We start from the raw sequence: 24,031 nt of genomic DNA, 5'->3' as shown, positions 1-24,031 counted from the left end.
AAAATGGAATTCAAAGGCATCTCATGCAAACAGAAATTCTTTGAATTTAGTATAAATCGAGTACTAGCTAGCCCGCTTTCTTAAGCAACGTCAGGTTAATAGTACAATATCGATGATTAAGGGACAGGGAGGGATTCCTTTGTACAGTGACAGGGCTATACGTGACCAATTTGTGCAATACTACACGACTTTGTATGCGAGAGGGGCGGAGGTTTCCAGAGGGGAAATACAACAATATTTGCAGGAGTTGGGACTCCAGCAGTTATCAGGATCACAAAGGGAGATTTTAGAGCAACCCATAACCATAAAGAAGTGTTTGAAGTAATTAAAAATTTAAAAGGGGGTAAGGCTCCGGGGACTCGATGGGTACACGGCCAAATTTTATAAGGTCTTTTCCAAGGAACTGGTGCCTGTCCTATGTAGAGTGGGTAACAGTGGTTTGACAGGCGGATCTTTCCCACCTAGTATGCATGAGGCGGGGATATCGGTTCTGTTAAAGCCGGGGCGTGATCCAGGAGTGTGTGGCTCATATAGACCGATATCCCTGATAAACGTGGATATTAAGATTTTAGCCAAGATAATGGCCAATAGGCTGGGGATAGTGCTGCCGTATTTGATAAATGAAGATCAATCTGGTTTCGTGCCCAAGAGACAGGTGGTAGATAATATAAGGAGATCATTACATATCCTATGGGGTACTCAACAAAGCGAAGAGCCGCTGGCTTTTTTGACACAGGATGCCGAGAAGGCATTCGACAGGGTGGAGTGGACTATTTATGGGAGGTGATGAGTGAAATGGGATTTGGGGAGAGATTTGTGGGATGGTTACAGTGCCTATATAAATCACCGGTAGCCAGAATAAAAGTGAATGGGGGTTACACAGGACAGTTCACGATTCAAAAGGGGACACGGCAAGGTTGCCCTCTCTCCCCATTATTGTTTGCGATCTCCATTGAACCCCTGGCTCAGCGGGTGCGAAACCTAGCAGATATTAAAGGGGCGAGGATAGGGGATACGGAGCATAAAATAGCATTATTTGCAGATGATGTCTTGTTTTATGTTGGGTATCCACTATTGACACTGCCTATTATTAAACGGGAACTGGATAGATATGGGGGGATGTCTGGCTTTAAAGTTAATTACGATAAATCTGAATTGATGGGGGTGACTCTCTCAGACAGCGAGGTAAATAGTTTGCTGGAGTCCTACTCATTTAAAAAAGCGGTAGGACATTTTCGGTATTTGGGAATTCAGATTCCGAGGGATTATCTCAATTATACTTATTGAATTATATCCCACGGTTTAGAGAATTAAGGAGAGATCTAAGTAAATGGAAGCATGGCTGGCTGTCATGGTGGGGCAGGATAGCAGCAATAAAAATGAATCTGCTCCCTCGGCTATTATTCTTCTTTCAAACCTTGCCAATCTCAGTCCCTAAGGGAGAGATATCTAGATTACAATCTGAAATATTCCGGTTCATTTGGGGAGGGAAGGGGGCCAGACTTTCCAGGAAGATTATGTGGAGAGCAGTGGATCTAGGGGGTAGAGGTATTCCCAATTTACAATGGTATTACGGGGCGGCCCAATTAAAATTTATGACGGAGTGGAATAGGGGGGATGAGACAGCATTAACAAGGTTGGAACAGCATTTTGTGAAGGGATATTCTCTAAAGGGAGTATTATGGGCTTCCATACCCACTAAAACTTATAAACTTATAACGAGGAATCCATTCATCATTCACTTGTTAAAGATATGGGGGTCACAAAGGGATAAATTAAGAGGAATGAGAATATTATCCACCAATGCATTAATTACTCAGGAGCCCAGCTTTCAGGCGGGAAGACAGGGTAGGGATTTGCAGGGTGGGCACGCAGGGGGATTGGTCAAATTTAGTGATTTATTAGATTCAGGGGAAATTAGACCCTTTGAGGAACTACAGGAAACATACGGACTAACACAGACAGATATGTTTGCCTACTTGCAGGTTAAACACTTTGTTGGTAAGCAGGGATGGGGTAGTCCTGCAATGGAGAAGGCGGAGACCTTTGAAGACACATGGAGTTTTGTGAGCAAAAGGGGGAAAGGTATAACTCTGTTTTATCGCCATCTCCGGGGGGAGGAATTCATTAAATTTCCATATATGAAGGAGTGGGAGCGAGATTTAGGGAGTGAGCTGAGTGGAAATCTATATGCAGGGAGGTGAACAAGGCGTCAATATGTGTATTGATTAAAGAAAATGCATACAAAGTATTAAGCAGATGGTACTACACACCTGACCGTGTGAAAAAGATGTATCCTGACGCTAATGATCAGTGTTGGCGTTGTGGAAAAGCAGTGGGAACGTATTGGCATATATGGTGGTCATGTACTGTTCTGCAAACTTTTTGGTCAGATGTTGCAAGCTCTCTCACTAAAGCACTGAAGGTTGATTTCCCCTGTGATCCTAAATGGTGCCTTCTGGGGGGAGGGAATAGAAGGGGTTTGAAATGGCATAGACGGGTAAAACGCATAAGTCTGGCGGCAGCGAAGTCCCTTATAGCTTTTCATTGGAAATCGAAATTGGGACCGACCGGACAGCAATGGGCAGCAAAAATTAAAATAGTGGCCGAGATGGAGAAACTAACAGATCGCAGACTGGGGCGATTAAAATTAGATGCTGAGGAGTGGGTGCATTTGGATAACATACTGGGTGAAATGTAAAGTTTAAGTTACTATGTTCAGGGGAAGGGAAGGGAGGAGGGGGGGATAAAAACGGAGAGTGGGTAGGTCGAAAAGAGAACTATGCACTTATACATGTAAATGTTTAACCTTGGAGGTATATTGTTCTACAAGGAATGTAATACGTGTTCAGTATTTTGAGGTGTTATGCTTGTTAAGCTCTCAATAAAAACTTTAAAGTAAAAAAAAAAAATTTAACTATGATTTCAACTAATATTTTCCTGTAATGTATATGAGTTTAACACAGGTAAATTTTGATTGCTAGATTCCTGAGTAGGTATTGTTGGTGTTTTTAAAAATGCCACAAAATTCTGCACTCTTTGTTTCCCCCCCCCCCAAAAAAAAAAAAAAAAAAAAAAAACAAATGCCTGGCTCTTCTGTGCTCCAGGACTGATGCCACCACCAAAGCTCTCTCCCAGCTCGGGCTCTAGTCTCCCCTCCCCCAGGATTTTTATACTCCCCAACTATAATGAATCTCTTGCTAATCTTGATGCCCTTCTCCTTGCCCCCTGGCAAGTTTAATCTCAAGTTTTCTCCCCCATCCCACTGGTATCCCCACAATTTGCCTGTCATGCCCCTCAGCTTGCCTTCCTTCCCCTCCCCCCATACACCATCCTCAGTTTTCCCCTTTCCCCTCAATCTTCACTCCCCGAGCTTTCTCCTGCCCCTGGTGTGTAACACACCTCCCCATGGCATTGCCCAGCTTGTCTCAGTCATTTCCTCTCAGCCCACTCTCTCCCTAGTGCTGAACACAAGCAGAAGAAAACAGCTGTATGTTGGGCTACATCCTTCTCCTCTGTCAGGCCAGCTCTCATTACTGAATTCAATCCGGGGGGGGGGGGCTTTACAATGACCTCCATGGTTCAAATTCAGCGTGGAGAGCCAGTGCAGTAGAGGAAAAGGACACGGGCTGACATGCTCTCCTCTTGCTCCTTTGCTTGAGTTCAACACTAGAGAGATAGTGATCCAAGACGTAATGAATATGGCAAATTGCCATGGGGTAACACAGTGCCAGTTGCTACACCTCTTTGGGCCCTGTGCAGAATTGTGCACAGGAGGGGGAATTCTGTGCAAATGCTGCACTGCACAATTCTGCAGAATTCCCCCAAGAGTACAATTATAGAGTGAACTATCAAACATATAAATGGCAAGAGGCGTACTCACTCGCAAATGCGCAGTAGAGACCCTCTCTGTCCCGCCCCCGCGTCAATACGTGATGACGGGGGCATGACAGAGGGAATCTGCGCACCTGCAAGTGAGGGAACCGCTGTCGCCACCGCTCCCCCCCCCAGGGTTGCCACTACCGCTCCCCCCACCCACCCGGAGTCGCCGCCGCCACCCACCCTCCACCCGGCCCGGGTACCTGGCTTCACTATTCAAACCGCCGGAACGCAGCACACAGCTCATCTGAGCTGCCGTTGGCCTTCCTTACCTGCCTGTGTCCCGCCCTCGCCGACGTTACGTCACACAAGGGCGGAACACACGCAGAGAAGAAGGAAGGCCGACGGCAGCTCAGATGAGCTGTGTGCTGCGTTCCGGCGGTTTGAATAGTGAAGCCAGGTACCCGGCCCGGGTGGAGGGGTGGCGGAGGGGACTCCGGGGGTGGGGGTGGCAGTGACCTATCCGGGGGGGATGGGCTGCGGCGACCTATCCGGGGGAGGGGCCTTTCAAACCCCACTTCCTTTACTAGCCCGTTTTTACGGGCTCAACGGCTAGTATACTATAGAAAGAAAAAGAGGCACACAGTAGACTAGCAGCCACCAGGAGAAACCCTCCCCCCTCTGTACTCTTTCAACTAAGTCCTGCACAAAACAAATTCACCCCTTATACAATACTGCTCCCTTGGGCTTTTGCAGCCCAGAAATATGCTGCTGCAATTTTAGCACTGAATCTTAGCTACCACACTAGACAATTCCCTCAAGCTTCATTAGATCCCTGCTCCTGCTTAACAAAACGCCCAGGCTATGTACCCTGACTGCAAAAAAAAAAAAGCACACTTTTTTTCTTAACAAACCTTTAAGAAATGGTTATGGTTAATTGCCACGTCATCTGAAAACTATTCATTACCTCATCAACTTTCGAAAATCACTAAAAACTTTTCTTTTTAACAAGACTTACCATAATGATCAACTATAGGAACTCTAACACATCACCAATTACTTGATAATCTAACTGTTTTCTGATATGTTTTTTGAATTGATTATATCCATTACGTTACATCTGTTCTTTATGTAACCAATTGTTTTTCTACTCTTGATTGACGCTTGCTATGATGTACTATTGCAAGCCACATTGAGTCTGCAAATAGGTGGGAAAATGTGCGATACAAATGCAACAAATAAATTTATAATCCACCTGACTCATGGAAGAGAACATATGCATATATAACATTTTTAAAAACACTACAAACACAGTAAATGTAAAATAAAAATCAATTAATCCATCAAAACATTACATACATAGCACAATCATCTGTTATCTACTCTTCGCCCGCTTGCAGTTAATTATCTGAATCTGGAGGTCTTCATACTCCTTCAATGTCAAAAGCCTGAAGGAACAAAAAGGTATTCTTAGAATAAACACTTTTTAATTTTATAATTTATATTTCAATGTACTGTTTAATTTGTATGACTGTACATTCCTAGATAATCTAGTTCCCCCGATTGTAATCCACTAAGAACTTACCTGAATTTAGTAGAATATAAGAAATGTAAACATAAATGTATAACTTCTTAAATTTCCCAGTGTCCACTGTTATTTTAATTTGCACCAGAAGCTGGTTCTACAAACTTGGACCTACTACTGAATATGCAGGTTTCCTAGCAGGTATCAAAATGTATCCCCCTCAAAGGAGGAATATTTAAAAGGCACTTCCCTTCTGAGCTTAACCCTCAATTTGGAGCATAAACAGATTTTAAGCAAGGAAGAATGATGACTTACTTGATAATTTTCTTTCCTTTAGTCACAGTAGATGAATCCAGAAACTGGTGGGTTGTATCCGCCTACCAGCAGGTGGAGATACAGAACACTGAAATGAAGGCAGTGATCCTGGACGTACAGCTCCTCTGTCCTTCAGTATATGTTGCATCGCAAAGCAGAACAAATGCAAACCTTCCTCACAACGAAACCTCAACATCCAACCAGAGTAGAAAGCACTCCAGGATGTGTATTTTTTTTTGTTTTGTTTGGTTGTTTGCTTGTTTTTTTTTTATTGTTTAACCACTGCATCTGCAAAACCTGATCTGCAGCGTAAGAACCAGAAATGTGGCAGTCAGAACCAGGAGGGGTCCAGGATTCATATGCTGCAACTAAAGAAAAGAAAATTATCAGGTAAGTCATAATTTTTCCTTCCTTAGCCTCTGCAGCTGATGAATCCAGAAATTGATGGCATGTACCAAAGGAATCCCCTAAACCAGGTGGAAAGCCGCCGCTTCCTAGGAGAGGACCGCAGCTCCAAACTGCGCATCGCCCTGCGCAGCTACATCAATTCTATAATATTTCACGAAAAGTCGGGAAGCTCAAGTAGCAGCCCAACAAATCTCCTGCAAGGAAAGCACACTCATCTCCGCCAACGAAGCAGACTGCGCCCATGTCGAATGCGCTCGAAACGCCTCTGGCAGAGGCCAATCTTCCACGCTGTACACTGAAAATCATCTCCTACAGTGGCTTTGGACGCAGCATAACTCCGCCTGGGTCCAGACAGCAGAATGAAGAGATGATCTGAACACCGGAAGTCATCAGACATCTGCAAATACCACATAATAGCCCTATGAATATCCAACAGCCATAGCTGAGCAAAAGTATCCGGGAAGTCCTCCTTCCAAAAAGAATTAAGAAAAGCCGAAACTACTTTTGGCAGAAAGGAAGGCGCCGTCCGAAGGGCAACACCTGACTTTGAAAACTGCAGAAAAGGGATCTTAACACAACAATGCTTGGGTCTCAGAGACCCAACGCACTGATGCCACAGCCACCAGAAAGACTGTGTTGAGAGCGAGATCCTTATCCAACGCTAAGCAAAATGGTTCAAACAGTTCCATATGCAGGGCTCATAGCACCAAATCCAAATGCCAAGAAGAACAAGGACTATGAAGCGGAGGACGAAGGTCAAGAGCTCCTCACAAAAAACGCACATTGGGATGAGCCACCAGGGAAGTACTGGACACATGCTCCTGGAAACAAGCTAAGGTTGCAACCTGAACTCGTAGCTAGTTGTAAGCCAGACCCTCCTGCAATACTGACACTTGTAAAGGCGACCAAGTGTGAGAAGCACACCACACCTCAAACGCCCGCCAAACACGGGCATATGCTGTCAAAGTGGAACGCTTCCATGCCCAGAGCAAAGTGGCAACGACTGCATCAGAATAGCCCTTCTTCGTCAATCTCAACCTCTCAAGAGCCAAGCAAGAAGACCAAAGCAGAAGGGATCCTCCATGCCAATCGGATCCTGATGCAGAAGATCCAGCAGCACTGGAATCCAAAAGGGTTCCTCCACCAATCGACATACCTAATCTGTATACCAAAGGCAGTGTAGCTAATCTGGAGCCACCAGAATGACCAGTCCCTGGTAAAGATGTATTCTGTGAAGGACCCGGCCAATTAAGGGCCAAGGGGAAAACACATACAGAAGCACTGCCTCCGGCCAAAGTTTCAACAGAACATCCAACCCTGTGTAGCCGAGTTCTCTTCTTCTGCTGAAAAGCGGTCCACCTTGGCATTCGCTCTGGTCACCATCAGGTCGATCTGCGGAGTCCCCAACTTGAGGCAGATCTGGAGAAATGCTTCTGACGCCAGTTCCCATTCCACCGAGTCAAAAAGGTGACTGCTGATAAAGTCAGCCTGCACTTTGCTCTGACCCGCAATGTGTGCCACCAACAAAAGCAGAATGTGGCGCTCAGCCATTCCAGAATACCAGCCACTTCTGTGGACAATGACCTGCTCCGAATGCTGCCATGGCGGTTGATGTAGGCCACCACAGTCATGTGTTTTCTGAGAGAATACGGACCACCTGACCCTCCAGGAATATCTGGAAGGCCTTCAAGGCTTTCAACAATGTCCTCAGTTTCAGCCGACTGATGGGCCTTGCGACGTCCGTCTCCATCACACCTGTGCATATCAGTGAAGGCAATGAGCCACCCACCCTGAGAGACTGGCATCTGTAACTACTACCACCCACTGCGGTGATGCAACTGCATCCCCGCCGAAGACTAGCCTCGCATAGCCACCAGCTCATGTTGAGCGTCGCCCATGGAAGCCACGGCAGGCAGCACTGATATTCCTAGAACACCGAAGACTACTTGCCCAGAAGTGTATGATGCAGAGGACACATCTAAGCTCTCGCCCACTGCACCACCTCCACAGCAGCCGCCATTGAGCCCAACACCTGCACATGTAACAAGCCACACACTTGATCCAGAAGCTTGCTCCTCCTGCCCTCCAGCAAGAAAATGAACCCCCTTTGCTGTGTCGAAGCAGACCCCCAGATACTCCAACGTCTGGAAGGGGTTCAGGTGACTCTCTGGAAAATTGATCACCCAGCCCAGAGACTGTAACAGCTCAATGACTAGGTTGGTGGCCCAAATACTTTCCTGCTCTGAAACCGCTCGGATCAGCCAATCGTTCAAGTAAGGATGCACCCCGACTCCCTCTCCCATAGGAACGCAGCCACCACCACTATAACCTTGGAAAACGTGCGTGTGCTGTGACCAGACGGCAGGACCCGGAACTGAAAATGCCATCCTAGAACTGCAGACTGCAGAAACTGCTGTGGTGGCCAAATAGGGATATGCAAATAGGCCTCTTTCAGATACAGCGCAGTGAGGAACTCCCCCAGCTGATCCGCTGCTTCTACAGACCTCAAGGTTTCCACGCGGAAATGCCACACTCCCAAAAACTAGTTCACCTTCCACAGGTTGAGCACCGGCCCGAAGGAGCCCCCTTTGCAGGGCACCCCAAAGTAAACCAAATACTGGCCTGTGTGTAACTTGGATTCTGGAATGGACATCACAGCCCCCATATCCAGCAGCAATTACAACGTGTCATTCACCACCACCCACTTGTGGCGCGAGACTCTAAAAAGATGTCTCCTACAGGCACAGAAAAATTCTATCCTGTAACCGTCTCTGATAAGCTCAAGAACCCACTAGACCAAAGTAATCTTGGTCCACTCTTTGCAGAAAAGGGTCAACCTACCCTATCTGAGAAATGGAAGAGTGGACCGGATTGCACAGAGCGCCCAGGAGCCCCCTGTCGTACAGTCACTCCTGAGGAGTGTTTCTCAGAATGAAAGGAAGAGCACTGCTGAAATCTGGTATGCTGAAAGGCCGATACTGCCGAGCCTCGTGAAACAGAGGCCATGGCAGCAGCTTAGAGCTTATCCTCTGGAATGCGCTGGGATTTGGAATCCCTCAAGTCCTTCACTATCTTCTCCAAGTCCTCACCAAAACAGAGACAGCACCAGCCAAATAGGTGAGGCCAGATTCCATTCGGGGAGCAGTGACTGACAAGGAGGAGGCACACTCTTGGTCCTGTTCAAGTGCCTGCTGGAGCCAGGTCAGGCACACCCTAGCCGCATAAATGCTACAAATGGACGTATAACGCCAGCACCGACACCTCAAATGAGCACTTCAAAGAAGCCTCCAGCAGCCGGTCCTGCATACCCTTCAACGCCACCCCACCCTCCACTGGAAGGGTGGTCTTCTTGGTGACAGCCGTCACACCAGTGCATCCACATTAGGAAGAGAAAAACTGTCAATTTGAGTCACTCCTACAGGGTAGAGACAGGCCATAGCTCTCGCCACACTAAGGCCACCATCTGGGTCAATGGGCAGTAATGAGTTCCTGAATAGCTAGTACTAGGAAGGCTTTAGCAGGCTTCCTAGTACTAGCCATTTTCAATTTAACCGTAGTAACATAATAGATGACGGCAGAAAAAGACCTGCACGGTCCATCCAGTCTGCCCAACAAGACAACTCATGTGTGCTACTTTTGTGTATACCCTACTTTGATTTGTACCTGTGCTCTTCAGGGCACAGACCGTATAAGTCTGCCCAGCACTAGCCCCGCCTCCCAACCACCAGCCCCGCCTCCCAACCACTGGCTCTGGCACAGACAGTATAAGTCTGCCCAGCACTATCCCCGCCTCCCACCACCGGCTCTGGCACAGACCGTGTAAGTCTGCCCAGCGCTATCCCTGCCTCCCAACCTCCAGTCCCGCCTCCCACCACTGGCACAGACCGTATAAGTCTGCCCAGCACTAGCCCCGCCTCCCAACCACCAGCCCCGCCTCCCAACCACCAGCTCTGGCACAGACCGTATAAGTCTGCCCAGCACTATCCCCGCCTCCCAATCTCCAGCCCCGCCTCCCACTACCAGCTCTGCTATCCAATCTCAGCTAAGCTCCTGAGGATCCTTTCCTTCTGAACAGGATTCCTTTATGTTTATCCCACGCATGTCTGGATCCTCGATATTCAACACCTCCAAGGCGCCCAAAATCAGGGATGAGAGCTCATCCCGATGAAAGATACGGATGGCCATAGGATCATCCTTGCTCGTCCTGAAGGAGCTCACCCTACTCCATGTCCTCTAACCTAGAGGTTCCAGAGGACTCCCCTGAGCCCGCAAACGACAGAGGAGGGGGGGGAATGGGGCCCCACAGAGCCCACTTCCAACATGGATGCCATCCTTCTGTGATTTAGATAAGGATCACCCAAGGGAGCCGGAGTACACAAATCCTCTTCCCTAGAAGGACTTCCAGACTCTGGGAACTGGTACCGGCTGTGGCAGAAACTGAACCAGCAATAGGGCCCGCTTCAACAAGTAGACCTGATGCATAACAAAAATAAAATCCGGGGAGAAAATATCCCCAGCCAGGCCTGCTGTTGTCTCTATACCTGGAACACCCCATGAGGAAACTGTACAGCAGCCAGTGCTCTCGCCTGATGGGCCAGAAGGACACCCGAGTAACTCCAACTGCAAAGGAGAGATACGAGACGCCGTTTCAGACAGGGTCACAAACATGGCACACGTGCCAAAATCCTCAGCGCAAAAAAAGTCCCACGTCGGAAAATGTCGCCGGGCCTTCCACCCCAAGCTGTCCAAACAACTGGCACTGCACACTCCCGCTGCATTTCATCTCTTCCCGCAATGGGAACATCTTTTAACAGACTCCGCTGCCATGGAGCTTCAAGCAGTGCTCATGTGCACCAACCACTGAAAACAATAAGGGCCAGATACTCACCCCGATGCAGAGAGGGCCTTTCACCATAGCAGCGACTTCCAAGAGAACAGCACTCTACAGTCCTAACACCAGGCTCTGCCAGATACAGGGTTTCCCAACGCGGTCCAATGTGTGTGTGTGTGTGTGTGGGGGGGGGGGGGGGGGGGTTGTTGTTGTTGGCTGAATGCTGCAGAGGTTTCTTTTTTTTTTTTTTTGGTGAGGAAGGTATAGGAAGCAAATCAGGGACCCTGTGTGAGACCACTGGGAGAAGAGGAAGATGAGGTAAGGAAGGGACCCGGAACCCAGGTATGCCCTCAAAGTTGGCACCTTCAGTCACACAACCCCTAATCAACTGGCCAAGCCCAGGAGCTCCTACTAAACAGAATCCAGGAGCTGGAAGGTATCTGTCAACCCCCTGCAGGAGATAGAGATATACTGAAGGGCTGAGGAGGTGGACATCCAGGGTCACTGAAATCATTTCAGTGTTCTCTAGCTCCACCTGCTGGTAGGCGGATACAAGCCACCAGTTTTTGGATTCATCTGCTGCAGAGGCTAAGGAATGGGCTGAAATTACCTTGAAAAGACCTTGGATCAGGAGCAGTACTTTAAAAATTATTCTCTCTCCTATTGGTAGCCAATACAATCTCTCTAGGTCTGGGGTAATACACTGGAAATCTAGCACAACCTGTGGTACGTCTTGCCACTGCATTTTTAAATGTTGAAAAGAGCAAACCAAAGATATCACAACACTGATACTGCCTGCTGTCAGCCCTTCCTCAGCCAACATAAATGTATGTTAAATAATTACACTTATTCCTGGTCAGCTGTACATATTCTTCTCCTTTACCTCAATTTCAAAATGTCACTTTTGCATGTTCTCCTTTCACTAACATATCTAAAAGAGTGCCTTGCCTCACCTCCCATTTTCAATATTAATTTTTTATCCATTATCACCTTAGTTTCACAGCTTCCCTTAGGGCTCCATTTACAAAGCGACGCTACCAATTAGCGTGTGCTGAATGTGAAGAAGCCCATGGGAACTGAATGGGCTTCTTTACGTTCAGCGCACACTAATTGGTAGCGCCGCTTTGTAAAAGAAGCCCTTAGTGTTTCCAGATATCATTGCCTCTCTTCCGAGATTTCCTGTAGTTTCTGAACACTAATTTTTTTTCCTTACCTTTTCAGCTACTCATTTAGAAAACCATAGCAGCCTATTTCTCCTCTTACCTTCATTTACTTTCTAACAAAAAGATTTTCTTCTTTCAGTTCCCCTAGATTTTCCCCATTCAGCCAGTGACTGCTCCTCTACCACTTTAAAATTAAATTTTGCTTACGTATAGCATTAAATTAAAAAAAAAAAAAAAGAAATTCCCTAGGGTCATGTATTTGATATACAGTAAAGCATCATAACCTACAATGAAACAAAACAAAAATAAAATAGAATAACCACAGGGCCAGCCATAACAATGACCATTTTGCACCCCCTACTGACTTATGCAAATGAAGTCCCACAACCACACACGGCTCCATATCCCTCGCAGGTCAATATAGTTGATAATATTGTCTCTTTTCTGCATTGCAACTCTATCAATCAGTGTCATAGCAAGGGCGGGGTGGTGGGGGCGGTCCGGGTGCACGCCGCTGGGGGGTGTCGGCTCCGCTGGTTCCCTGCTCCCTCTGCCCCGGGGCAGAGGGAGCAGGGAACCAGCAGAACCGACACCCCCCCCCCCCCCCCCAGCAGGAACCAGCAGAACCGACACCCCCCCCCCCCCCAGCAGCGTGCACACGGCAGGCAAGAATGCACTCGGGGGGGGGGGGGGTTGATGCGCCGAGGGGGGGGGTGCGCAGCGGCGAACCACCCCGGATGGCAGCCGCCCTCTCTATGCCACTGCTATCAATACGTACACTATTTGCTAATATTTCCAATATTGCTCCAGAACCTCATTTATTTGCTAATCTGTTAAGCCACTTCATCATACTACTTCACTACTGTTGAAATTCAAACTCTGTATTTAACTGTAAACCACATTGAACCAGTTTGTTTTTGGGATGTCAGATTATATATATATACCAAATTTCATTTCTGTTGTGCCATACAGACCCCAATTGATATTTTTTTCCCTTTCCCCCTCACCTCTTCACAATCAGGCATCCGCTGTCCGTATGTCCACCTCAGAAATATTTTCCGATATTGCTCCAGAACCTCATACCATGACCTCTTGTTCTAGAGAAGAGGTTGAACAACTTTGCCTAATTATATTTTCAGGGTTTTGATAATGATTATGCATGAGATCTATTTGCATGTACTGGTCCCATTGCATGAAATAAATCTCATGCATATTCATTGTTGAAATCCTGAAAATCGGGCTGAGTTGCAGCCCTCAAGAACTGAGATGCAAAGTAAAGAATGACACGGGGACAAAGTTTGTCCCCATCCAACCCCCCCGAGTGCCGTTCCCATATCCACAAGCATTAGGGTTACCATTTTGTGTCCTCTGAAAAAGAGGACACATGTCACGCCCCCTACCCCGCCCCCGCCACACGCCACACCCCCTTCAGGTCGGGTTCCGCCACGCCCCCCCCCCCCCGTCACATAGTCCCCTCCCCCCCCTCACTTACTATCTAGCCCTGGTGGTCTAGTAGCGTCTTCTCTTCGGGGCAGGAAAGAGCCCCCTCTTTCCTGCCCGGAGCGCTGCCTGCCCTTGCCTGCTGCATCCTCCTCGGTATGGCTGGGGATTCAAATGGCCACCGAGAGTTGAAGCGGCCTCGCGAGAGTTCAAATCTTGGCGGCCATTTTGAATCCCCAGCCAGACCGAGAAGGATGATAGACAGGGGAGGCAGCGCTCCGGGCAGGAAAGAGGGGGCTCTTTCCTGCCCGAAGACGTCACTAGACCACCAGGGAACATGGTAAGGAAGGGGAGGGGATGGGAGACCAAGGCACGACCCACGGCGCCGATCGCGCGCCCACCGCACGCACGCGCCTGCCCGCACCCGCGCCCACGTTTGTCCAGAAATCCGGACAAACGTGGGCGCGGGCAAAATCCGCCGGACGCCCCGGACATGCCCTCAAAAAGAGGACATGTCCGGGGAAATCCGGACGTATGGTAACCCTAACAAGCATTCTCATATCCCATCTGCAGAAGACAAACAGTTATTTTATATTTAAATTATTTTATTAAACTACAAAAAGAAACAATATTCTGTACAACTGTCGTTTTATAAATCACAAACAATACAGAACAAGGATCAACAAAACCCCTCGTCTCCCCTCTCCCTCACAAATATCCCCTCCACTCTCTGGAAAACTGAACAAACCAAATTACTACAGAATACTACATAGAAAATTCATGCTAACAGAACACCTCAGTGACGCACACAGAACACAAATGCCAAATACATAACAGATGACCAAAAATGATAAACATATATTAAAACAAAATCTCAATAAGCAACACCTTGCATGTAGTACACTATCAAAGAAATAGAAAGAGATGCACTTCCTCCTATACTATGCAAAATATAAAGATGATGCATGCCAGGTATAGTGTTGGGGAAGTGCAACTAGGGCAACTAACCCCTGGCCAAAGAGAACCCTAAGCCTACCAGAACCCGAAGGTGCACAGCCTAGTAGGATCCCCTCCCTAATTTCTGCCCTGGGCCCCAGCCACATCTAATATCAGCTCTAGCATGATTCAAATCTGACATATTCTAATCACAAAATAAAAAGTAAAATTATTTTTTCTACATTTTGTTGTCTGGTCATTTTATTTTTCAATCATGTTGGTCCCACACTCTGGTTGCTGTTTCACTCTGTCTTCGCTTTTAACTCACTCGCCAGGGGTCTCCTGCCCATTTGACATTTCTTTTTTCTCCATACTCACCATCTATCTTCCATCTCTGTGTACCTATCTTTCCCCATGTTGAGGATCTTCTTCTCTGTATCCCCTATACTTTCCGGTACAGCAGCTCCTCTCTCTGCATTCATCATCACACTCTATGTCCCTATCCCCTCCACCTGTATCCAGCATCACTCCACCATGTCAATATAATCCCTCCCATGTCTGGCATTGCCCCTCTGTGTCCATATACAGAGAATGACACAGGGACAATGTTTGTCCCTGTGGGTTCTGTCTCCGTCCACACCGCATCCCTGTGGGCTCTGTCTCCATCCTCAACCTGTCCCTGCAGGCCCTGTCTCCACAGGTTATGTCCCCGTCCCTACCGCATCCCTGTGGGCTCTGTCCTCATCTGCAGAAGCCTTGAACACTTATGATTTTATATTTAAATTTTATTTTTTTTGTTACATTTGTACCCCGCGCTTTCCCACTCATGGCAGGCTCAATGCGGCAGGCAATGGAGGGTTAAGTGACTTGCCCAGAGTCACAAGGAGCAGCTGCCTGTGCCGGGAATCGAACTCAGTTCCTCAGTTCCCCAGGACCAAAGTCCACCACCCTAACCACTAGGCCACTCCTCCACATACTTTTTATTAAAGTATAAAAAGGAATATGCTGTGCGACTGTTGTTTATAAATCACAAATAGAAAACAATAATAACAACGAGCAACTATAATAAATCCCCAACACCACCCTCTACTCTTCCAACCCCAACAATAGCAGACTTCTACTACTCCAAGGAATCCTAACCCACCCTGTTAAAATGTCCAGGGGTACAAAATACAACCCGTTCTGTATGCCCTAGAACGGGAGAAATGTGTCCTTTGACGCACCATTATGATTTTTAAGCTGTGGATGAGTAAGTCATCAATATTTATTAAGTGTATCGTTAGTATTATGCTAACATTGTATTATATCTTTGGTATTTGAATTCCAGTGCTGTAAATGTATATGTACTGTTTCACGGTAGTTCTATTATTAGATTTCAGTTTGCTGTTTTTAAGTTTACCTCATTTATAGTATTTATGTTTATACTTTTTTTTGTAAGTTTTATGTTAAACTGTACCTGCTGTACACTGCCTTGGGTGAATCTCTTCATAAAGGCAGTTAATAAATCCCAATAAATAAACAATCTCAGGATTCAGTCTACTTCTCCTGTCTTCCACAGTCCTTCCTGCAATAGAAAATGTCTTCTTAGAAGATGTGCTGGTATCAAGAATGTAAAGGATCCCCCATGCAAATTGTGCTAGTTGTGACCAGCATGTTTGCTTGTTTTTCAAAAAAAAAAAATCAAAATATCATCATCACCTGCATCACTCAAACATAAATAACAGTCCAGTTCATTAAAAGGCTTCAAAGTAGAAAATGACAGTTTATCCCTGTCCCCATGGACTCTGTCCTCATGTCATTCTTTATCCATATACCATCCGCAGGCAACATTTCCCCTTTGTGTTCCTGTCCCTATGCTCCCCTCCATGCCAATCATCTCCCCTATGTTTCTGTATACCTCCCTGTGCCCAGCTTCTCCGACTCACCTCTCTTCCTCCTCCACACCAATCTGTCTCCCTCCCTCTCTCCGCTGTGTGTTCAGTATTTCACTCCCTCTTCCTTCAACCCCTTGGTTCAGTATCTCTTTCCCTTCCTCTACCTTCCCCCCTGCAGGTCTAAAACATCTCTGCCTTCCCTCCAGCAGCTGCCTCGAACGGGACCAACACCTCTCCCTGTCCCCCCAGACCCCTTCCATGGGGCCAGCACCTCTCCCCTTCCCCCCATGGGTCCAGTGCATCTTTCCCTTCCCTCAGCCCCTAGCCCCCCCCCCCCCCCCATGGGTCTGGTGCTTCCCTTCATTTCCTTCAGCCTCAGACTCCCCATGAGCCCAGCACCTCTCCCCTTCCATCCCGCCCCCCTCTATGGGTCCAGCACCTCTCTCCCTTCCCTCTAGCCCCCCTCCATGGGTCCAGCGCCTCTCTCCCTTCCCTCCAGCCCCCCTCCATGGGTCCAACGCCTCTCTCCCTTTCCTCCAGCCCCCCTCCATGGGTCCAACGCCTCTCTCCCTTCCCTCCATGGGTCCAATGCCTCTCCCCCTTCTCTCCAGCCCTCTTCCATGGGTCCAACGTCTCTCTCCCTTCCCTCCAGCCCCCCTCCATGGGTCCAGCACCTCTCTCCCTTCCAGCCCCGCTCCATGGGTCCAGCACATCTCCCTTCCCTCCATGGGTCCAGAAGCTCTCCCCATTCCCTCCAGCCTCCTTCCACGGGTTCAGCGCCTCTCTTCCTTCCCTCCAGCCCCCTTCATGGGTTCAGCGCGTATCTCCCTTCCCTCTAGCCCTCCTCCATAGGTCCAATGCCTCTCCCTTCCCTTAGCCCCCAGCCACCTACCATGGGCCCAGCACTTCCCTCCCTTCCCTTAGCCCCCTGCCTCCCATGGGTCCAGCGCCTCTCTCTCTTTCCTTCAGCCCCAAGCCCCCCATGGGTCTAACGTCTCTCTACCTTCCCTTCACCCCCAGCCCCCCATGGATCCAGCACCTCTCTCCCTTCCCTTCAGTCCCCAAGTCCCAATAGGTCCAGCACCTCTCTCCCTTCTCTCCAGCTCTTTCCCCATGGGTCCAGCACCTCTCTCCCTTCCCTTCAGCCCCCCATGGGTCGAGCCTTTCCCCCTTCCAGCCCCTTCCCTATGGGTCCACCACCTCTCTCCCTGCCCTTCAGCACCCATTTCCCCACGGTCCAGTGCCTCTATCCCTTCCCTCCAGCCAACGGGTCCAGTGCCTTCCTCCCTTCTCTTTCCTCCAGCCCCCCCCCCATGGGCCCAGTGCCTTCCTCCCTTTCCTTCAGCCCCCCCATGGGCCCAGTGCCTTCCTCCCTTCCCTTCAGCCCCCACATGGCCCCAGCGCCTTCCTCCCTTCCCTCCAGCCCCAACATGGGCCCAGTGCCTTCCTCCCTTCCCTCCAGCCCCCCCCCCCCCATGGGCCTAGTGTCTTCCTCCCTTCCCTCCAGCCCCCCCACGGGTCCAGTGCCTTCCTCTTTTCCCTTCCCTCCAGCCCCCCATGGGTCCAGTGCCTTCCTCTTCCCTTCTCTCCCCCCCCCCCCCCCCCCCATGGGTCCAGTGCCTTCCTCTCTTCCCTTCCCTCCAGCCCTCCCCCATGGGTCCAGTGCCTTCCTCTCTTCCCATCCCTCCACCCCCCCATGAGTCCAGTGCCTTCCCTTCAGCATTTCCAGCACCCCTCCCTCACTGCAGGTCCAAAAGCCCCCTCTGACATTTCCAGTGCCTCCTCCTTCACAGCGGGTCCAGAAGCCTCCCTCTTACATTTCCAGCGACCCCTCCCTCACAGCGGGTCCAGTAGCCCCCCTCCCTTATTTCCAGCGCCCCCTCCTTCGCCGCAGGTCCAGCAGGCCCCTCCCGCATTTCCAGCACCCCATTCCCCTCCCCACGGGTCTGCCAGAGCCCCATTCCCTCTCCACAGAGCCCCATTCCCTCCCTGTGGGTCCAGCAGCCCCCTCCCGTATTTCCAGAGCCCCATTCCCTCCCTGTGGGTCCAGCAGCCCCCTTCCACATTTTCAGAGACCATTCCTTCCCCACAGGTCCTGCAGCCCCCCTCACACATTTCCAGAGCCCCATTCCTTCCCCACGGGTCCAGCAACCCCCCTCACACATTTCCAGAGCCCCATTCCCTCCCCACTGGTCCACCAGCTCCCCTCCCTCCCTGTAAGGCGATCATCACCCCCCCCCCCCCCCCCCCCCCCCCCCAAATCTGGTACTTTTCTTCTTCTGCTCTCCCACTACGGTAGCTCTACCTTATGCAGGCAGCCAACAGCGATCTCCACAGGCCTGCTCCAGTGCCTTCTGATACAACTTTGTTTTTGCTACACAGGCAGCCAACAGCAATCTCCACAGGCCTGCTCCAGTGCCTTCTCTCTGCTGGATCCCGCTTTCTGATACAACTTTGTTTTTGCTAAACAGGAAGTTGCATCAAAAGGCAGGACCCGGCCGAGAGAAGGCCCCTCAGCAGGCCTGTGGAGACAGCCGCTGGCTGGCTGCATAAGACAGAGTTATTGCGGGAGGCGGGAAAGAGGAAGGAAGGTACGAAGATGCCAAATCCATGGGAGCAGTAACCATTTTTTTTTTACTGCAGGAACAATTCTCTTTACCATTTCTGTGGGGCAATAAAATGTTTTGCTCCCAAAGCCACAGTAAATGTGCCAATTGTTTTCCTTTTACTGTGGGTCCCCATCCCCGTGTCATTCTCTATTGTGAGCCCGTTCTAGAACATCCTGTCCTCTAAAACAGAGGTTCTCAACCCAGTCCTCAGAACACACCTAGCCAGTTAGGTTTTCAGGATACCCACAATGATTATGTATGATGTATATCTGCATACAAAGGAGGCAATGCATACATATTTATTTCATGCATATTCATTGTGCCTGATTATGTACAGTGGTGGAAATAAGTATTTGATCCCTTGCTGATTTTGTAAGTTTGCCCACTGACAAAGACATGAGCAGCCCATAATTGAAGGGTAGGTTATTGGTAACAGTGAGAGATAGCACATCACAAATTAAATCCGGAAAATCACATTGTGGAAAGTATATGAATTTATTTGCATTCTGCAGAGGGAAATAAGTATTTGATCCCCCACCAACCAGTAAGAGATCTGGCCCCTACAGACCAGGTAGATGCTCCAAATCAACTCGTTACCTGCATGACAGACAGCTGTCGGCAATGGTCACCTGTATGAAAGACACCTGTCCACAGACTCAGTGAATCAGTCAGACTCTAACCTCTACAAAATGGCCAAGAGCAAGGAGCTGTCTAAGGATGTCAGGGACAAGATCATACACCTGCACAAGGCTGGAATGGGCTACAAAACCATCAGTAAGACGCTGGGCGAGAAGGAGACAACTGTTGGTGCCATAGTAAGAAAATGGAAGAAGTACAAAATGACTGTCAATCGACAAAGATCTGGGGCTCCACGCAAAATCTCACCTCGTGGGGTATCCTTGATCATGAGGAAGGTTAGAAATCAGCCTACAACTACAAGGGGGGAACTTGTCAATGATCTCAAGGCAGCTGGGACCACTGTCACCACGAAAACCATTGGTAACATTACGACATAACGGATTGCAATCCTGCAGTGCCCGCAAGGTCCCCCTGCTCCGGAAGGCACATGTGACGGCCCGTCTGAAGTTTGCCAGTGAACACCTGGATGATGCAGAGAGTGATTGGGAGAAGGTGCTGTGGTCAGATGAGACAAAAATTGAGCTCTTTGGCATGAACTCAACTCGCCGTGTTTGGAGGAAGAGAAATGCTGCCTATGACCCAAAGAACACCGTCCCCACTGTCAAGCATGGAGGTGGAAATGTTATGTTTTGGGGGTGTTTCTCTGCTAAGGGCACAGGACTACTTCACCGCATCAATGGGAGAATGGATGGGGCCATGTACCGTACAATTCTGAGTGACAACCTCCTTCCCTCCGCCAGGGCCTTAAAAATGGGTCGTGGCTGGGTCTTCCAGCACGACAATGACCCAAAACATACAGCCAAGGCAACAAAGGAGTGGCTCAGGAAGAAGCACATTAGGGTCATGGAGTGGCCTAGCCAGTCACCAGACCTTAATCCCATTGAAAACTTATGGAGGGAGCTGAAGCTGCGAGTTGCCAAGCGACAGCCCAGAACTCTTAATGATTTAGAGATGATCTGCAAAGAGGAGTGGACCAAAATTCCTCCTGACATGTGTGCAAACCTCATCATCAACTACAGAAGACGTCTGACCGCTGTGCTTGCCAACAAGGGTTTTGCCACCAAGTATTAGGTCTTGTTTGCCAGAGGGATTAAATACTTATTTCCCTCTGCAGAATGCAATAAATTCATATACTTTCCACAATGTGATTTTCCGGATTTAATTTGTGATGTGCTATCTCTCACTGTTACCAATAACCTACCCTTCAATTATGGGCTGCTCATGTCTTTGTCAGTGGGCAAACTTACAAAATCAGCAAGGGATCAAATACTTATTTCCACCACTGTATATTTGCATACCAAGGAGGAGGTGCATGCAAATTTATTTCATGCATATTCATTGTACCTATCCTGAAAACCTGACTGGCTAGGTGTACCCCAAGGACTGAGTCGAGAACCCCTGCTCTAAAAGTTTGCTTCATGTGCATTGTTGTGATATTACATGCATATACATCAAACGTAACACCTGCCTTATCGCTAGAGTACACATATGTAGGTTATTGCTAGAGTACACATATGTAGGTTCTCTAGCCTCATTTTATAGGACTTTATGTTGTACAGCAGCTTTTCTCTGGGCCGTCTCTACCCTTGTCAACATACTTTTGGCAGTACACTCTCCAAAACTGGAAATATTGTAAGCAAAGTCTTGCAGTTACCTGTACAAAGGCATTACCACCTCTACTGCTTATGTCTCCTCCCACAAAGCCCATCATTGTTCTGGCTCTGGCCATCTCAATTTATTTATTTTTATTTATTGGGATTTATTAACTGCCTTTATGAAGAGATTCATCCAAAGCAGTGTACAGCAGGTACAGTTTAACATAAAACTTACAATTTTGTTAACAGCATAACAATAGTAAAATAACCAAGTATAAACATAAATACTATAAATGAGAAAGTTAAAAATAGTAAACTGAAACCTAATAACAGAACTACCGTGAAACAGCACTAGAATTCAAATACTAAAGATATAATACAATGTTAGCATAATCCTAATGATACACATAATAAGCATGCATTAGTAGATTCAACTAAAAGCTACGATGCTAATGGTTTTCTACAGCTTACCATATAGCTGAGGGACCAAGTGCAAATATATGATTGGGAACAAGATGTGTGGTACAGTTGGGATAATTAGATGGCTAGCTAAACTCAAGGCAAGTTTATTGTATAGTTAAGCATGAGATAAGGAACTATTCTAAGTTACTGTGTGTGTAGCAAGCTAGTCCACGTGCAGAATGAATGCATAGTCAGTCAACCAATGTATTAAAGGCTTGGGAGAAGAGCCAGGTTTTCACCTGCTTCCTGAAGTACAGGTAGTCTTGGAGTTATACGCAACACCTCTAGTTGTAAATTCCAGAGCTTGGGGGCTAGTCCTGAGAAGGCTCGCTGATGGGCATCACGTACAATTTCTTTTGAGGAGGGTATAGGCCAAGACCAGCAAGGTGAGACACAGGGAAATACTCCTACAGTACAGATAGTGATGATCCTTGAGAGGACCTTAGAGGTCTCAAATGTGTGTGAGAGGCTAACTTATTCTTTAGGTACTTTGGCCCATTTTGTCGGAGGACCTTGAAAAATCAAACATGTATTTATTAGGACTGATTAACTGCCCTTTTGAATATATTCACCCAAGGCAGTGCAAGTGCAGTGTTCTACACCTACAGATTTTTAAAACACAATTTTTACCAATAAATATTTCTCAATTTTGGCACAAAATATCATCCCCCTGCTGCTTGGCAAGTGCAAATGACAACAATTCTTTTAAATCTAGAACATGAGCAAATACTGGCATGGAAATAATTGTTATATGGTATTCCTCAAGGAAAAGAGGCCACTGATCCTTCCTCAAAAAAACACAGAAGGAAAGCCAATATCAGGGAAGGGAAAGAACCACCAGGAAAACTGCCCTGCCCCTCCAAAGTGATACAGCCTGCCAAAAGGCTATGGAGCCCCCTCCCAAATTTCTTCCCGGAGTCCTAGCTTGTCTAACATCAACCCTGCAAACAAAACCAACAAAAACAGTAGGTATGTGACTACGCATCACTCCCCCACTCCTGAACTACACAAATATATGGCTGCACTATAGAACAGACCCTTTCTCTGAACAGGCTGTCAATTCAAGAAAGGAAAGTAGTTTCAGAAAGTTGGGAAATATATATACAATTCAATTTTGGCAGGAAGCAAAAAAAAAAATGCGTATATCGCAGGAACATACTGAAACCAAAGTTAGTACTCTGTGAAGGGCACTAACACTGAAACACGATCACATCTGTCCCGGACGTCAACCAACTCTTGCTAAAATCCACTTACACAAATTGTGCAAAGTTAAGTGTCTCCGTCGCTCGCTCCTCTCTAGCAGCAACATGTCAAGCAGGCCATTCGTTAGCAGCAGAGAATAAGACCACCTACATAAGTTTCAGAGACGACACAGACAGCAGCTGAGACTCTTATCACTGTCGAATCCTGCTGGGCTTCTTCTATCAGCAGCCCGGTAGAGCTGGAAGGAAGGAAGGAAGGGCTGTATTAGCGAGCGTCAAGGCCTGGTTCCTGCAGGCGCGCACAAACCCCGTCCGCTCTCTGGTTACATAAACGCAGCGCCTTAAACAGCCACTAGAAATAATAAAAACAAAACAGAATCATAAAAGAAGCCCACGACCTGGAACTCGTAAGCGGACCGTGTAGGGAAACAAAGGCGGGGGGGGGGGGGGGGGGGGACTCGGGGCGGAATGACGCCGTCCTTCCCCGTCTTCGTCAGGCTCGTCCGGCACCGGGTAACGTTTTGCGTTCCGCAGCTGCGCCTCACCGTCCTCCTGACCGCGGCCTAACCTCTCCCTTCACGCAGCAGGACAAGAAGAGAGAGGGGAAAGCCGCGACGCTGCCGGGCCTGTGAAGCTTCTACCTCCCCGCCGCAACCAACACATTTTTGTTCTTGGGGGGGGGGGGGGGGGGGGGTTCATTATTTTTAACTCTGCTGGCCGGCCACCCCCCCAAACACACCCCCCTACACCCAATGTCTAGGAAAGGCAGCGGCTGGCGACAGTTCAGTTACCGGGTTGGGGGGGGGGGTGGGAACGAGCTCCGCTCTTCCTCCTCCTCGGCTGCAGCGCAGTGACAGCCACATTCCAGCCCTGCTGGCCGCAGTGCATTGTGGGAAGGGAGCGCGCGGAGCCCAGAGTTCAGCCTCAGCGCCACGCGCCTGGGACTGCCCGGGCCCTCCGGCTCTCTCCAGAGTCCCGCCCACACCACCGGCACGAGACAAGCCGGGCAAAGAGAGCTCTGGAGGGTGGGGGTGGGACAACGCATCAGACTCAGACAAGCGAAAGATAGTGTTAACTTGCTTCTTTTCCCGTCGGTCATCTTTGCTTCCGTTTCTCACTCATCACCGCTCCCTTCACTTCTCTCCTTTTCTTAAAGCGACTGTAGTAGGTCACTTCGAAGGCAAAAAGTTGGACAGAGCAGGCTGCAGTTTAT

At 48.4% G+C, this 24,031-nt stretch overlaps 1 protein-coding gene across 7 annotated transcripts in view; it reads right to left on the bottom strand.

The window, feature by feature from the left end:
- The window catches only part of ZNF148 (zinc finger protein 148), a 152,865-nt gene extending 129,146 nt beyond the window's left edge, over window positions 1–23,719 (bottom strand). The window contains exons 1-3 of one of the 7 annotated variants that reach the window (XM_030209172.1): window positions 23,610–23,708; window positions 22,871–23,057; window positions 5,179–5,267 (exon numbers count right to left, since the gene is read on the bottom strand). The gene's annotated coding sequence lies outside the window, so the exon portion shown is untranslated. Of the gene's footprint in view, window positions 1–5,178; window positions 5,268–22,870; window positions 23,262–23,363; window positions 23,503–23,598 lie in introns of those variants that run through there. The other 6 variants (XM_030209168.1, XM_030209170.1, XM_030209171.1 and 3 more) reach the window with 6 other exon arrangements.
- Between the last annotated feature and the right edge of the window lie 312 nt (window positions 23,720–24,031).

This window comes from Microcaecilia unicolor, chromosome 7, assembly GCF_901765095.1.
Source record: "Microcaecilia unicolor chromosome 7, aMicUni1.1, whole genome shotgun sequence".
NCBI lineage: Eukaryota > Metazoa > Chordata > Amphibia > Gymnophiona > Siphonopidae > Microcaecilia > Microcaecilia unicolor.
This window is presented reverse-complemented; position numbering and strand designations above follow the sequence as displayed.